Source organism: Odocoileus virginianus, chromosome 2, assembly GCF_023699985.2.
Source record: "Odocoileus virginianus isolate 20LAN1187 ecotype Illinois chromosome 2, Ovbor_1.2, whole genome shotgun sequence".
NCBI classification, from domain to species: domain Eukaryota; kingdom Metazoa; phylum Chordata; class Mammalia; order Artiodactyla; family Cervidae; genus Odocoileus; species Odocoileus virginianus.
The window spans coordinates 54307642-54326204 of record NC_069675.1 but is presented as its reverse complement, the minus strand read 5'-3'; positions in this window follow the sequence as shown (position 1 = coordinate 54326204).

Genomic DNA, 18563 nt, shown 5'->3' with positions numbered 1-18563 from the left:
AGAGGAGCCTGGAGGGCTACAGTTCATGGTGTCTAAGAGTCAGACAGGACTGAGCGACACAGCACAGCACACCAGTTTTGGAGTGTCTGTAATTTAGCAGACAGTGTAAGATCTAGCATACTTGAATTCTGCGGTTTTGGGACCCAGAATCCTTGTCGTGTTTGACCTGAATGGGGAAGCCGGCAGTGCTGAATTCACCTTCAAAACAACTGAAGCCAAAGTGAATTGAGTTATGGAAGCTATAACCAAATCTCCAGCTAATTCAACTTCTTATAATAAGATCAATGATAACAACAGCTCAGCTTAGTGGAAGTTTGGTAACCAAGTTAAGAAAACCCAGATCATAGAATTTCACATTTGGAATGCCAAAACCTTTCTGTTAGAAATGTTGCCCCTTTGAAAGAATAGTGCAAATTCCTTGAAAAACATAATTTATAAACCAAAACAATAACACAGAAAACTTGAATAGCCATACTAAAGACATTAAATGCATACCAATAACAGTTTCAGAAAATTCTCCACAAAGAAATCTCCAGGCCAAGAGAGCTTCACTGTTGAAATCTATTAAATTTTTATGTGTAAATTACACCAATAATTTTATAAACTTTTTTCAGAAAATAGAGGAAACATATCTCCATTCATTTTGTGAGGACAGCTTTACCACAAAACCAAATTGGATGATCATATCATGAAATAAGAACTTACAGAACTTGATTTAATGCTGCCATTGTGTTGAAATACTTAATCATTTTTAAACACAAGGTCCCAAAATTTCATTTTGTACTGGGCCTCCCTTAATTTTAAAAGACTGAGTGCTTTCTTCTTAAGATCAAAAAAGGTCAATATATCCACTCTCCCAACTTCCACTTGAACTTTGTATTGGAAGCCCAGCTGGAGAGGAAAAAAAAAAAGAAAAGTCAAATTGTCTCCAGCTCTTAAGTAAAAAGCCTAAGAAAAAAAACTACTATAAAAATTATTAAAATTGTGAAGTCAGTTTATCAATCTGGCAGATAAAAGGCCAATACACAAAAATTGTTCACATTTCTACATGCTAGCAATTAACAAGTTGAAAAGGAAATTTTCAAATTATCATTTAAATTTGTATCTATCATAAAATGGTATTTAATATCACAAAAGAGGTGTAAAATCTATACATAGAAATATATAAACATTACAGTGAGATATTAAGGGACTATTAAGTGAATGAAGAAATAAACCATGTTTACGAAATAAAATACTCAATCTTGTTACAATAACAATTCTCCTCAAGTTGATTTATAGGTTAAATTCCAATAAAAACCCCAAGAGGTGTTTTTTTTTTTTGGCTTCTTAGGAATTGACAAAATGAATCAAATTTATTGGAATAAATAGCTTTTAGAAAGGCCATAACAGTTTTGAAAACAAAATTTAAGGAAGGATTGCACTCCTTGATTTTAAAACAATGTGAAGCTGAAAATATATTGATGAGAACAATAATAAATACATCAAATGTACAGAATAAAGGAAGCTGAAAAAGAATCAACACTCATAGTCAGTTGATTTTTAACAGATGAGCCAAAAGAATGCATAGGGAAAGGAATCATCTTTTCAAAAAATAAGTGATACAACAACCAGGTGTCTGTTTGAGGTTGTAAATGTGGATCCCATGAAAATATTAATGGAGGGTGGATCATAAAAATAAAAGCTAAAACTATAAAGACTCTGGAACAAAACACAAGAAAATATCTTAGCTACCATGAGATGGATAAAGATATCTTTATATGTATAAAAGAAAACATAATGAATTGGAACTCATCACAGTTAAAATCTTCTACAGTTCAAAAGATAGCATTAAACAAGATAAAAAGCAAAACAAGACATAGACTACAGGAAATATTTACAGTAAATATATCTAACAAAGTCTTTATGTTTAAAATACATAAAGAACCTCTATAACCCAATAACAAAAAAGTATAGCTTAAGATGAGTGAAACATGAACATGTATTTCATGAATACAAGTTATATCTCAATTGTTGTGTAGTTTCATGGCTACATATATTTCATCAAGCTCACTAAATTGTATTGTTAGAATCTGTGCATCTCATAGTAGTTAATTATACTTCAGTAAAATTGATTAAAAATGAAAGTGGAAAATGACCCTAAAATCCCACAATTGGTAAAAATATTTAAATTTCTCTGTAGAGTTTCCACACTTTATCTACATGTTAATTTTTTGCTTATCTATGTTTATAAATATTTTCTGTTAGTTTCACTTCCCATTAATTGAGAAAGAAAGTAAAAATACTTTGCACAATTTCAAGTCTGTTTATATGGTAATATTTTATTACTTCCTCCACTTCTAATAGTCATAGCCATCACTTATGGAGGATCTTTTAGTTTTCTGGCAATGCATAATGCCATTTGCATGCATTATTTCATCTTAATCCTCAACTTACCATTTAGAAAACAATTACCCTAAAACGAACAACATAATATTGCTTTACATTCTTTTTTATTTTAAGAATTAATGTATCTAAAATTGTGCATCTGCCACTGAAAAAGAAATATGCCCACTTTCTCATAAAGACATACTATATGCTCATTATTCATATTTTCTTCATATTCAGTGCCATTTTTCACTCTTTTTTTTTTTTTTTGAACTATAGGAGTGGTTGTTTCTAAGTGTATCAATTTCCAAGAGAGATGTATTGGCTAGAATTTTTAGTTATAAACACTAGAATCTACATTAGCTAATGGTAGAAGAAAGATATGCATAAAGATATAGAAATATTGGGAGAGATGAAGAAATAGCTAACCTGAACTCCTACAGGAATGATTCTTTAAGGTTTAGCATAAGAGCTTGTCTACTGAAGGACTGCTGCTTCTCCTATAACTAGGAAGTTTCAAGATATTGCTACCACTGCTTCAGGCTCCAGAGGTACTCTCTCTTTCCCAAGAAGAAATTCCATTACGGCCACTGATTGCACGAAATAATCATAAAACAGATATTGTGCTCTCTGCCTGATTTTGTCCACATGACTTTTTCCACATCAAAGTAAATGAGTTCTATGAGTATATCAGATTGGCACAGCCTAAGTCACAGATATGTATTCTGATGGCAAATGAAACTGGAAACCAAGGAGCTTCATTCATTCATCCATTCATTCATTCATCCTCTCACTGAGTTAATTATATTCCACAGTAAGGATCCAGTAAGGATAAGCCTCAACATGGTGGGAAAATTGAAAAAGATTTTGGACAGTGTTGAGTAACAAATTCACAAACTTGATGGAGTCGGATCTTTGTATTTTAACATTTATTTAAATGTTCCTCCAAAAATAAGCTGTACTATTTAGTTTTTTAATTTCATAATTTATTTAGCTTTTCTTTTTGACTGATGCATGATTGATTTTAATGATTCATAAATGTGGAAAAATTGCATATGATTTTTGTCAGGTGCAAAGTTTGACACACACACTGACAGCTTATCAATCTTCTATAGCTATCATTTTTCATAAGCCATACTCAAAAGTGACTTTCATTGCCTTCAAGTCACTGATTGGTTGTTTTTCATTGTTCATCAGCTGCCTGAACAATCATTTACCTCTTTGCCATATTTAGATTGCACCTTTCATTTCTATAATTTTATCCTTACATACTCCTCAATTCCCTCTGCATACTTTTCCATCCAGTGTTCTCACATGGTAAAATCCAAACCATAGTTAAAATCTTCTTTCTATTAATTGAGGTATCATACATAAGCAGCTGAATCTATCTAGAGAAATGCTAAAATCAGGATGACAGATTTCACTTTCCATTTAAGTCCATGAATATCAAATACATCCTCAGAACTTTCAGAATTCTATTTTCCTCATCAATTCATCTTTCAGTCTCCCAGATTGCAATTTCATAACTTTTGGTTCTCAGACTTCTCACAGGATTATCTTGAATTTGAGTAGTTGGGAAACTTCAGAAGAAAACTTCTTCATTTTGCCACCCAGCAAACTCCCAACTTCATGCCCACACACTCTGCCTTCTCTCATAAGGAATGACTGGGCATCCCTGCTCCTCTTTAAAGGCAGTTTGTTCATTTGCTCTATTTAAAGGTTTGGTGCCTATAATATCTTTTTTTCTACCATATCATCAAATTCTTCTCTACTGTATCATTTCCAGAGACACATAAACATGCCATTATATCTTTTCTTTTTTATTGCATTCTCTTATGTACCCATCCAGTTAACCACCAATCCATTTCTTCGCTCCTTTTCAAAGGAAAGTCTTTGAAAGAGATAAAATTTAAGCTTACTGTCTCCTCTTCCTCTCTTGTATTTTCTTCTCAGCCTAATCAAGCTTTCATTCCCACTACATTACAAAGCCATTCTCAACAGAGATAAGTATGCTGTAAATCAATAAATTATGTGTCAGTGTAAGCAGCTCCATTGCTTTGTTCGTCCCTGTTTTCTTTAGACCTTAATTACAAAATGAGCTCATTAGGCAACAGTTAACTTAGCTCCTGATTTCTGCTTTGCTGAATATACACAACACCTTACCTAACATGTTGATTCCTTTCCTAGATTAAAAGGAGTAAAAATGAAGAATTAAGTACTTAAAGAATGACTGACCCTTTCCTCCCTAGCTTCCTTTAGTAAATATGCTGGTGGATCCTCCTGGGTGCAGTAGATCAGGTGGGCAAGAGAATGTTCAAATGCTCTCGTGGTCACAGGCAGACCACGTGAGCTACACTGCTTCCCAAGAAGGACTCGAAGTCAGCAGCCCTATATGCAATGAAAAAATGACAAAGAATCTGATTTCCTGCCTTAACACCTGAGATTCTTTCCCTCTTTTCCCTTTAATCTTCCAAGTTGATCTTTGGATATAAGTCCACCCTCTCCCCAGATTGTTGGCTTTTTTGAATAAAGTATTTTTCTTCCCTGCCAAAGCTTGCCCCTCAATTTATTGGTTGTTTGGTGAGCAGCCGAGCCTGTGTTCGGTTACATTGGGCCCCTTGCTTTCATTCAGCCCTGTCAACACCCTGAAAGGGCTCTAGAAATGTTTTCACATTGTCATATATTATTGCTCTTATTGTTTTAATTTGTAAAAGAAAGATAAGTTAACAGCAAATTGGTGGGACAGCTGTCTCAGGGCACTCATTGCATCATGCTATCCAGCCCAGCCTCCTCTACTTCTTGCCTGACTCATTAAAATGACTTCTTTATTGGTCTCCCTCAGCCACTCTGCTATCTCTTCCAGTCAAGTGTACATAAGAGAAAGATAGATCTTTCTGGAAGAAAGATAGGTTCTGGAAGACTAAAGGTTATCTACAGTAGTCCTCCTTTAGCCCCCAGCCATCCCTCTCCATCCTTCTAAATAAACCCAAATTGTCCAACTGTGGCTACTAAGCCAGAACCCCAGTCTTGCTGCTCCTAATATCCTATCCTGTAATTAACTCAACATAAAATTTCCCAACATCTGAACTGTAGCAAATTATCAAAGAAACTGACTTTTCTTTATCTATTCTATAATATCTTTAGCTTCATACCTACCCAGAACAGTTTTTTAGAGTTACTCTCACACTATAATATTTTTAGAAAACCATGTGCTTATAGGCCATTGTCAGTTTTCTCCTTTGATACTCATAGACTCAATTTTAGCTTGTGGATTCCTTTAACAGAAAGTGAATTAATTAATAGAATATAAATTTGCTCATAACCTTTCCTAACATTCATTCCTTGCTCACTGTATTAGCTACTCAGGGGTACCTCTTTTTCAGATAAAACAAGATAGTTCCCCATGATGGGTTTTGCTCATGTTGTTTAGTATGTCTAGAAAATGCTTGCCTCATGACACTCATATGTTTACATGACTTGTTCTCTCACATATTTTTAGGTCCTTTATCAAATGTTCCCTCCAGGGAAAAACTGTATCTTAGTAATCAATCCATGGTAGTACTGTCAACCTTTCCCTGCCCTTACCTGCAACTCTTCCCCTACACTGTGTATTGCTATCATAATACATAATCTTATATGTCCTTATGCTAATATTGATTATTTAATGTTTTCCTTGCATTGACAGAAGGAAGAACCAGGAATTAAGAAATTTTTCTGGCCTCTTCATCAATCACTTTTTGTATTTCAATCATTTGATTTTTATAAATAAATTAAAAGTTAATATCATTTGACATTAAAAGATTTCTAGCAAATATTTTTATGTTTGGATTGAACCCTTTACCCAGAGTGATAACAAATTCCCATTGATGGGATTAAGAAGACATAAAAATGACTGACTTTCCCTGTCTATGTGGAACAAGATGTTCAGAATGTGGGCAGAGAATGAGAGGATCATTCTGAAAGCTTCTATATCTATGGCATGCAGAAATAAGTTCCACTAAAGATGCCTACACCTTGATTCCCAGGATGGCAAAAGATATTCTAGGGATTTGATAAAATGCAAGAGTGTTGCAATGGAGACACATACCCAGATTATCCAGATGAGTTCTAGATAATCACATGAATTCTTTAAAAAGACGCAGGAGTGTCAGAGGCAGAGGGAAATGTGACAACAGACACAGAGATCAGAGAAGGAGATTGAGCAGTGCTTCTCTGCTGTTTGAAAATGGAAGAAGGGGCCACAAGACAGGAATGGAGGAGGCTGGAGGCTTCTAAACGCTGGAAAAGGCAATGGGCAGATCCTCTTCCAGAACCGACAAAAAAAAAAAAAAAAAAAGCTGTGCCGACCTGCTGATTTTGGCCCTATATATGAGACCCATTTTCAGACTGATGACCACCAGAACTGTACAGTTAGAAATTGGGTTGCTTTAAAACACTAATTGCCAACATCTGCTGGATCATCAAAAAAGCAAGAGAGTTCCAGAAAAACATCTATTTCTGCTTTATTGACTATACCAAAGCCTTTGTGTGGATCACAATAAACTGTGGCAAATTCTGAAAGACATGGGAATAACAGACCACCAGACCTGCCTCTTGAGAAACCTGTATGCAGGTCAGGAAGCAACAGTTAGAACTGGACATGGAACAACAGACCGGTTCCAAATAGTAAAAGGAGTACATCAAGGCTGTATATTGTCACCCTACTTATTTAACTTATATGCAGAGTACATCATGAGAAACACTGGGCTGGAGGAAGCACAATCTGGAATCAAGATTGCTGGGAGAAATATCAATAACTTCAGATATGCAGATGACACCACCCTTATGACAGAAAGTGAAGAGGAACTAAAAAGCCTCTTGATGAAAGTGAAAGAGGAGAGTGAAAAAGTTGCCTTAAAGCTCAACATTCAGAAAATTAAGATCATGGCATCCAGTCCCATCACTTCATGGCAAATAGATGGGGAAACAGTCGAAACAGTGGCTGACTTTATTTTTGGGGGTCTCCAAAATCACTGCAGATGGTGACAAGCCATGAAATTAGAAGATACTTATTCCTTGGAAGGAAAATTATAACCAACCTATAGAGCATATTAAAAAGCAGATATTACTTTGCCAACAAGGGTCCAACTAGTCAAGGCTAAGGTTTTTCCAGTAGTCATATTATGGATGTGAGAGTAGGACTGTAAAGAAAGCTGAGTGCTGAAGAATTGATGCTTTTGAACTGTGGTGTTGGAGAAGACTCTTGAGAGTCCCTTGGACTGCAAGGAGATCCAACCAGTCCATCCTAAAGGAGATCAGTCCTGAGTGTTCTTTGGAAGGACTGATGTTGAAGCTGAAACTCCAATACTTTGGCCACCTGATGCATAGAGGTAACTCATTTGAAAAGACGCTGATGCTTGGAAAGGTTGAGGGCAGGAGAAGAAGGGGACGACAGAGGATGAGATGATTCGATGGCATCACTGACTCAATGGACATGTTGGCTAGACTCCAGGAGTTGGTGATGGACAGGGAGGCCTGGCGTGCTGCAGTCCATGGGGTCACAAAAAGTTGGACACTACTGAGAGACTAAACTGATCTGAACTGAAGACACTATGTTTGTGCTAATTTCTTACAGTAGTAATGGGACACTAATACAGATGCAAAGTAGTTCTCAGATACAAAATGGTTCATTCCTTTTTGATGCATGAGATCTAGAATTTGTCTCTCTTTTGATAGTACAGTGGATGATGTGATAACTCTGAAGTTCTCTTTTTCTCTATAGTTTGCATGGCTTGTCTTTGTTCATCCACTCACTTTAGACTTTTCTCACTTTATTAGAGAGCTCTCTTTTAGAACTCATGCATTTTAGTTTGCAAAGTGTATTTTTTTTAACATAGGTTTTAGTCTTTTTGCAATTGTACCTTGGTTATACGTATTTGGACTAAATTAAATCATTCTACTTTATCTACTTGTGTTTACTTTTTATCAATTTACTATCTTCTTTATCCTCTGTATCTATATCTCCTTTCATTCTAAACTTCCACATTCCTGTTTTTAACTCTAAGTAGCATGTTAGTCTCTACTTGTATAATTGAAGAAACTATTTGTAAACCTTTAGTCCCTCCTGAATTATGTTAAGAATCTCCTGTTTATCTATAGAGTCATTTTTTTAAAAATCAGATATTTTCTTTGCTTGAAGAATTTTTACATGCATCATTTGCTTGATTCTCCTAAAAAAACCTGAAATGCAGGTAGGGAAGACCTCATTGTTCCCATTTCTGTAGACTCCTAATAGTTTTAAGCCCATTAAGCTTCTTTCCTTATCAGCGCTGCCTTCAGTCTCAACCAATGATCTCAAGTAAGAACAGAGAAAGTCTGTGGTACAATGTAACAGACAAATCACCGTTAGTTTGTTGTATTATCACTTATACACTTATATCTGAATTATAGTTTGTTATTTTAAAATAAATCAGCTCTTGGTGGTAGTGCTGACTCTCATGTGACTTTAGTGTGAGAACCGGTAGAGGGAGTTATGACAGTGAGAAGATATCAGAAATTAAATTATGATGGAGTGGCCAGGATAAGCAGAAATAAGACTTACCCTAAAGTTGCTAATGGATAATTTTGTCATTAAGTCATTTCACTTACTCACTCTGACACATTCTCTGACACATAATGTAAATTGGACGTCTTTTGCACATATTCCACCAGAAAAAAAAGCATAACATCAAAGTGTGTTTGAAGGGAAAGATAGAGAGTCCTAGAAAAAATATATTTTAATATTGTTTTTAGGAAACTCTGATATGCCAATTTCAGATACTGATACAATTATTGACAGGCCAGGGTTGTAACAACTGGTGTCAGATCAACAGAATAATTTGTCATTATTCTTTCACCCAAGTAAGAAGAAAATAAAACAATTCATTGAGTACCTGTGAATGCTAGGTATGGTACTGAGAACATTTATGTATGTTCTCATTTTGTCTTGTCCCATTAAATCAGGTGTTTTTAATATATTCAGTATATTATTTAGAAAACTATGATTAAAATACACACACACATTTAAAAATGGCCAAGAACAAAATACACAGTAAGCATAGTATTTCATATAACATCCTACAAAATCAGGCTCATATAGAACATAGAAAAGAAATATTAGGTCTATCTTGTTATAATACTCATTCTGATAAAAATAAGCTTCCCCTGTTGTGATGGTTCTCCAAATGAGGACCTGGATCAGCAGAATCAGCATCACGAAGGAAATTAGCAGATATGAATACTATTGAGTCCCACCCTAGGCCTACTAATTGCAGCAATCTGTTTTTTTTTTTTTTTTCATTTATTTTTATTAGTTGGAGGCTAATTACTTTACAATATTGTAGTGGTTTTTGACATACATTGACATCAATCAGCCATGGATTTACATGTATTCCCCATCCTGATACCCCCTCCCACCTCCCTCTCCACCCAATTCCTCTGGGTCTTCCCAGTGCACCAGGCCTGAGCACTTGTCTCATGCATCCAGCCTGGGCTGGTGATCTGTTTCACCCTAGATAATACACATGTTTCGATGCTGTTCTCTCGAAACATCGCACCCTCATCTTCTCCCACAGAGTCCAAAATTCTGATCTGTACATCTGTGTCTCTTTTTCTGTTTTGCATATAGGGTTATCATTACCATCTTTCTAAATTCCATATATATGTGCTAATATACTGTATTGGTCTTTAGGTACCATTACACTCCAGTCAGGATGGCTGCTATCCAAAAGTCTACAAGCAATAAATGCTGGAGAGGGTGTGGAGAAAAGGGAACCCTCTTACAGTGTTGGTGGGAATGCAAACTAGTACAGCCACTATGGAGAACAGTGTGGAGATTTCTTAAAAAACTGGAAATAAAACTGCCATATGACCCAGCAATGCTGCTGCTGGGCATACACACTGAGGAAACCAGATCTGAAAGAGACACGTGCACCCCAATGTTCATCGCAGCACTGTTTATAATTGCCAGGACATGGAAGCAACTTAGATGCCCATCAGCAGATGAATGGATGAGGAAGCTGTGGTACATATACACCATGGAATATTACTCAGCCACTAAAAAGAATTGATTTGAATCAGTTCTAATGAGATGGGTGAAACTGGAGCAGAGTGAAGTATATACAGAGTGAGGTAAGCCAGAAAGATAAAGACCAGTACAGCAATCTGTTTTAACAAATCCCCTTAGTGATTTTGGATGCCTCGAGTTTGAGTTTGAGAAGCAATGTCCTAGTCTTTGCCTCTCTGCTTCGTTCTTTTTTCCTTTTACCATAAAATGTGTGTTAGTCACCCAGTCGTGTCTGACTCTGCGATTCCATGGACAGTAGCCCACAGGCTCCCCTGTCCATGGACTTCTCCAAGTAAGAATACTGGAGTGGGTTGTTGTTCCTTTCTCCAGGGGATCTTTTCAACCCAGGGATAAGGTCCAGTTCTCATACATCACAGGCAGATTCTTTACCACTGAGCCATCAGGGAGGTTCTTTCTGTAAAAACGTTCCTTGTAAAATCTTCCATAGGATAGAACCCTCACTAAGAAAATTATTTATTTTGTTTCTTCAGTAATTTCTTGTAGAATGGATCCTTGATTTTTCTAGACCTTCTTTTGGCTTCAGTATAGTGTGTCTGAATCTTATTCCCTTTTTGAATTGCTAAGAACGTGTTTTCTTTTCTTCTAGGGCTCCAGTTTACAAGGTAAATATATATATATATATATATATATATATATATATATATATATATATATATGTGCTTATATATATATATATTTAATATATCCATCTTTACAGGGTATGAAAAGGGAATGAGCAGTTAAGGGAAAGCTCAACTGGATCTTTGGTCAGTCGTGATTGATCTATGTGATTTTGTGATTTCTTTAAATGTCTCTTGCTAGGGATGAACATGTAGAATATCTTATTTTGTGAAGAATGGGAGATGTTGCACTTGAGCTCAATATTATTTACTCAATTCAGTATAGGGTCCTGGAAACATTTTTAATTGCCATGGGCATATGCTAAGGTGACTCCCAAAGATTTCTACCTTCTGGTGTTCAAATCTTCATTAAGTTATTTTTAAGATTTTTTTTTAATGTGGACCATTTTTTAAAACTGTTGAATTTGCTACGATATTTGCTTCTGTTTTATGTTTTGTTTGGGGGGATTGAAAGGCATGTGGGATCTTAGCTCACTGAATAGGGATCAAATCTGTACCTCTGCATTGAAAGTCCCTTTATTAAATTATTTTTCCTTGGTGTAAGCAGGACCTGTGACTAATGTCTCACTAATGGAAGATGGCCAAGGTGATAAGATATCACTCTTATGATTAGATTTGTTATTTATACAATTTTATCATAGCTCACTGGAGCTAGAAACTCTCCTTGCAATCTTGAAGTAAGTGGCCATTTGGGATAGTCCATGTAGTAAGTGTCAGCTACAAATTGGCACTTGCCATCTACATCTACAAAGATTAAATCATGAGCTGCTGAATTTCAACACTCCCTGAAAGGACTTCAGGGTGAAGAGCAGAAATAAGGAAGTTTGTGCTCTGGGAAACACTAGCAGAACAGGTCTTCAGAGAGTTAGATACTTTCAGGACCTGATTTTATGAGCCCAATTCTTGTATCTCCTCAGATCTAGAAAAGCACTATAATCCTTCATGGTAATAACTGCTCCTTGTGACTAGCAGAAACCTTCTGCAAAGATATACATTCTTGATTACATGTACTCCCCCTTAACCAAAATCACATGTTTACTCACCTCATCTTGCCTGGGAAATCTCATGGACAGAGGAGCCTGGTGGGCTACAGTCCAGGGTGGTCACAAAGAGTCAGACATGACTTAGTCACTAAACAACAGCAAATACTGATCTTTCCCCTTACCTCTTTAGAGCAGTTTCTCAGAGCTATCTGAGATGCTATCTATTGGACTGTAGTTCTCATTTTGCCCCAAATGAAACTTGACTCACAACTCTGTGAATCTTTTTAACTTGACACTAGGAAATTTGGGCAACCTGAAGGTAAACTACAACCAGGAAAAACTAGAGATCATGCTCATATAGCAACAAAGATCTATTCTTCCCACAAGTTGAAAGAACTTAGAAGTAGATTTTTCTTCACCTGAGCCTCAAGACAAGAATACAGTCCAGTCAATATCTGCCTTGTGGACCATGAGACCAATCTTGATTAGAAGACCCAGGAAAGCCATGTTAAACTCCTGATTTACTGAACCCTTAATATAATATATCCAAAATTTTTAAACTGTTGGCTTGAGGCCATTTTATTACACATCAATACAAAATTAACACACTATTTTCCTCTGATTTTCAACTCTTGTTACACTTTTCACTCTTCCCTGGCAGCAGCCTGTATTTGTGATGTGGACCACACTGTTCCAAGTGGACTCCTATCTCCCTCTTCCCCGCAGGCTGCCCAGTTCCACAATAGTGCACACCTTGCTTAGTTTCTCTTTAGGGTCAGTCTTGTTTTGGGCAGAAATAATTATCTCTGGAATATCAAAATAATGTTGATTGGTCTATTTCCCTTTTTCCTCACAGAATAAAAAAACAAATCACAAAGTTTGTGAATGCCCCCACCCTCCTGATAACTTTGCAGTAATTGTTGATAACTTCTTTTCCAGGAGTTTTCAAGTCATTCCTACTGACTGCCTAATTATCACCTTGGTCTATTTTTTTTTTCCCAAATATGAAGCATTTGTGAAATTGTATCCCACTGGCTTTCCAGTACTGCTTCTGGGAAGGCTGAGGTAGAAACTAAGACTTTGTTATTGTTATATTTTTCTCTTTTTCTCCATGTTCACCATTTTTTTTTAAATTATGATGTAACACTGTGACCCTTCTTTTAGTTTCAGTATTATGGGTATTGTTGCTAGTTTCCATCTTATTTTTTGTTCATTTTTTAGAAAGGATATATTTTTTGAAATATCTTATGTCCTTAAGATCCTCTTGCCCTCTGGCTTCCCTCCTATTGAATCAATGGGTTTCAGTGCAGCAAGGGAAAGAGAAATTACCAGCTAGAGAAACAAAATCATTTCTCAACTTTGACTGTTATTTCTTCTTTACTCCTTGCAAAGCAATAGGCTTGAAATCCAAGTCTAGCTTAAAAAATAAAATAAAAAAGTTTAGACACTCCTTGAGCTACCACTAAGTTATCAACAGCCGTGCTTATATCCTGAATGCTTCCACTAATCTAAGGAATCTAGAACAGACTCAGAGAAGCAGAGATTAGAATGGTGGTGGCCAGAGGTTGGGCTGGGGGGCCAGAATTGGAAGTTGTTTTTCAATGGGTATAAAGTTTCAATTATGTAAAATGAATAGAGTCTAGAGAGCTGTTGTACAATATAGTGTCTATAGTTAATATCACTGTATTGTGCACTTAAAATGTGTTAATGGGCAGCACACGGAATACAGTTAATAATGTTATAATAACTTTTGTGGTGACAGATTGTAATTAGACTTATGGTGACTATTTTAAAATGCATATAAATATTGAATCTCTATGATGTACACCTGAAACTAACATATTATTATATGCAAGTTATAAACCATTAAAAAAGGGTAGATCTTACCTTAAGTGTTCTTATCAGAAAAAAAAAAGACAAAAACAAAAATGAAAGGACACAAGGGAACTTTTAGAGGTAATGGTTATGTCTGTTACCTTGATTTGGTGATAGTTTTACAGGTGCATATATTTTATGTTCAAGCTCATCAAATTGTATACATTACATATATGCAATTTTTGTTTATCAGTTACACCTCAGTAAAGTTAGTTTTTAAAAAGTAGTGTTCATGTACTTGTATGATACTTTTTCTGTAACTCAGTGCTTCTCATAGTGTTGCCTCTAGACTAGGGACATCGGTATCATCCTAGAACTTACTAGAAATGGAAATTCTATGCTCCATCCCAGGACTATTGAATAAAAAACCCTAAGAGTGAGGTCTAGCAATCTAGATTCATGAAGCCTTCCAGGCAATTCTCTTGCATAGTAAAGACTGAGGCCTGCTACAATGAAGACTGGTGTTGAAAGAGAAGATAGAAGTGATGATGTACATATAAGAATTTGGTGAAAAATGTGAAAGATCAAAGTTCTACATCTCTAGCTTCAGAGACAGAAGGAAGGAGAAATGAAGAACTGTAACTAGTGGAACTCTCCAAATGTATCTGCGGACTTCAAAAATATTGGAGCCTGTGGCCTATTGTCCTGGGCATTCCCTAGAGTTTGGGTGAGATACAATCCTTAGGAGAAGTTTCACTTTAGTGTTGTTTCAAATGGTGTCAGAGCAATAGAGTATGTTTGGCAGAAGGAGATTGGTGAAATGGATCTCAGGGGATAATGCTGCTGCTACGCCATGTCTTGTGCACAGTATGCAGGACCCTGAGATTTTCCTTTTTAGCCACATAGGATCCCAGAAATATGGAAAGGATGTCAGGGACTTTTGGTTGGGGATATGAAGCTATGTGAGGAAAATCCAGTGAAAAGAGATGATAACAAGTGATTGACAATCATCTGGCTAATTGCCAGCATCATTGGGCACCAGTGCATCCCCAAAGGTCAGGCAGTACCGAGCATATCACAAGTGCAGTAGGTGTGGGAAGAGCTGCTCTCTGGACACAAGTGAGCTATAGTAGCTCAGCTGGAGGCCCTAGAGAAACACAGCATATGTAATTCCTGCTGCCACTGGTTACTGTGAAGACTCATGTTCACTACGTTTAGGCACCATATTGTGAAAGAAGAGAGGGAAGAAGGGAGAATTCTTTTTGAGAGTTTGATTTATATTGCAATATTTATCAAAAAGGGAAACACTTCAAACAAAAAGGATATTTAAACCAGTGATCACTGACTTATCCCTGAGAGATGAGTTTATATGCATACCTCATAATCTCCTATCCTGTTCCCACTTGGGATATAGGTGAATGAAATAAATAACATCTGTTATAGAAAATAAGACTTTAAGACTTTATTTTTAGTACCTTAACATAAGCTTGAGTTAAATTTCAGTCTCACTGGATTTTGTTAATTGTTAAGAATAAGAATTTGAGATTCAACTTTTTTTTTTTGCCATTTTACAGTGGCTTCCCTGATAACTCAGTTGGTAAAGAATCTACCTGCAATGCAAAAGACCCTGGTTCAATTTCTGGGTCAGGAATATCCACTGGAGAAGGGATAGGCTACCCACTCCAGTGCTCTTGGGCTTCCCTTGTGGCTCAGCTGGTAAAGAATTCACCTGCAATGCAGGAGACCTGGATTTGATCCCCGGGTTGGGAAGATCCCCTGGAGAAGGGAAAGGCTACCCACTCCAGTATTCTGGCCTGGAGAATTCCATGGACTGTAGTCCATGGGGTCACCAAGAGTCTGACACAACTGAGTGACTCACTTTCACTTTCACTGTGGCTATTAGAATACTTCTGTTTACTCTGCTTCTCAAGGACAAAATATGAAGCTTTGATTTTATATAAAATATTTTTAATCTTTGTCATATTTTCTACAGTTGACTTAGTTTTAATCTAAACAAAATATTTTAAAACTAGCTAAATTTATATGCTTAATCTGATTATGTTTAATTTGAGAACAATAATAATTTTAATTTAATCACATACCGAGTACATATATTTCCCCTAGGTTTTTAATTTAATTTTGCTTTTAGGTGATTTGTTCTGAATACACACTGCATATATTACCAACTATATGTAACTATAGATTCCTTGATCACAGTATTGATTATTGCAAAGATATTTTCAGAACAGTGATAAAAAAAATAATTCAGCCTCCAACTGTAACAGCAGAAAGTGCTTTCCAGGTTGAGCCTAGAGATTACATGGTTAAGTTCAGGGCTTTGACTGCATTTTTTTCTGTGTGTAGATATATAAAGAACCTGTAATGGGTTGAAGGAAGTTCCACATAATTATTGGTAATGTGAGGAAAAAAAAATATTGATTTCATGTGTTTGGCTTCATTCATTTGAAAATATATGTTAAATTATTTCTTTATTTCTATCTTAAGCCCTTAGGACCTTGAGATGGGGTCGGGGGAGATGTTAGCTTCTCTCTATAACTTGTTTATGATACAGTTTAAAGACAAAATGTAACTGATGACAGAATAAATAATAATTTTTGAAAATGGAAATATATTCAAAGTATAGTTTTGTCATTGGAGAAAGATACACTGTCAGCCTGTAAGTGGTCAGGGCAACTTCATAAAGGTGGCAAAATCTGAGCTAAAATTTCAAAAAGACAATCCATAGGAACAAGCAGGGGAAATATATTCTAGAAGAAAAGTTGTTTTTCCCTTGATATACTTCTGAGAAAGATTGGAAATTCAGAGTAAAATGCTCCCTTGTAAGCTGCAGTGACAAAACTGTAAGAATAAAATTGTTAAAACTGGAAAACAAAGGTTGTTCTCCATCACTGAAATAAAGACAGTGAATCTGTGATTACAGCTGAGGAAGCTCAGATATAGTTGGTAAATCCTGGAGTGGATTGTGAAGACTATTTAATCTCCTTCCGAACTATAGGCAAACTGTCCTTGGCTACTGCTTTGTTAGAAGAAAAAAAAAGAGCACGAAAAAAATTTCAAGTCAGAATTTGTACTGCTGTACCATTGGGAAGCCACTGTCTCCTGATTTTTGAACAGCAAAAGAATCCCAACTACAGTGTGTCTCATAATATCAGCACCAGTTGAAATCACAAAAATATCAACTTGTGTAAATGAAGCTTCCTCTCCTCTTAATAAGCCAGAATTTGAAAGAAATACTCTGTGACCTCTGCTATTAGTATATGGCTGATAAAGTTTCAAACTTAACTATCCTCCATTGAGAAATGACAAAGACATTCTATGTGCAGCACACTTTGGGTAATGGCAGAGTTGTCCTCATTGACAGGGTATTAAATACCCTTAATTGTACTTTAACGGTATTGCCCTATGCTAGTTTCTGTCACATGCTCTCTGGTTCTTTGTTGCCTTTGATTTATCTTAGAAACAGTCTCTGAAGCTCAAGTGCACTGCTTTGAGTACAACTGGCTCTGCTCCCCAAGTATAGTGCAAGGCCATCAAATCTGTCCAAAATGCTAAATACTGTTACATGAAAACTCTAAAAATGATTATCAAATTGCACTTTCTTACTCATTTTCATAAAAATGTTAGTTTCAATGGCAAATCTGTAAGAAGAAACCCACTGCTACCAGAACTTAGGTGAGTTCAGTGCAACTAAAGAGTGCATTTTGATTGGTAATAACAAGGTTTTAAATTATAGATCCTTTGCTCTTATGATAAATAACAAAATTCACTGAGTACAAAAAAAACAATAAATTATTTCTTCTGCTAGTTCTACACACAATGACTAAACTCACATTCGTTTGAACTATACATATTCATATTCCTTCTCTTTGTATATTTTCTTTTATAAAACAAATATAGTTTTGTTCACTTGAACAAAGGGAACTTTTTCTTATTGGTATGACAATCCCAAGCTAAGTGACTGATAATATCAGAAAATCATATGTGGCCATTGGAAATAAATCTTGCTATACAGAACAAAATATAGAAACTGTTATAAAAGGTATCCTGTAATGTGTGTTCTATTTACACTGTATGAAATAGTGCAAAAAACGTGAGTTGTCATGACCTGGGATGAGTTGTTTTGTTTGTTTGCCGACGTCCCTGCAGACAGGTCTGGCCACCCCATTCTTCCCCTGGCTCTCAGAGCCAGATATGAGCACTCTTAAATGTGACCAGGAAAAAAACAGTAGAGACAGGGCTGCTGAGTGCAGACCCTTCTCAGGACAGATTGGGCCACAACTTCCTTCCAGGCCACTTAAGGACCAACCTGAATGGTCAAGCAAAGGCCAGAAGTGAACCATGATGCTCAGTCCTGGAAAAAGAGAAAGTTCTGTCACTTTTGCTCATGATGACTAGGGAATTATCAGATGGCTAGGTCCACCTAGCACATAGGCTTCAGCAGTATGTGAACCAAGAACTTACAGAAGAACAAGTTGGGTTTTGAAGAGGAAAAGGAACCAGAGATCAAGTTGCCAACATTCATTGGATCATGGAGAAAACAAGGGAATTCCAGAAAAGTATCTATTTCTGCTTCATTGACCTGTTGAAAGCCTTTGAATGTGTGGATTACAACAAACTGTGGAAAATTCTTAAAGAAATGGGAATATAGACCAC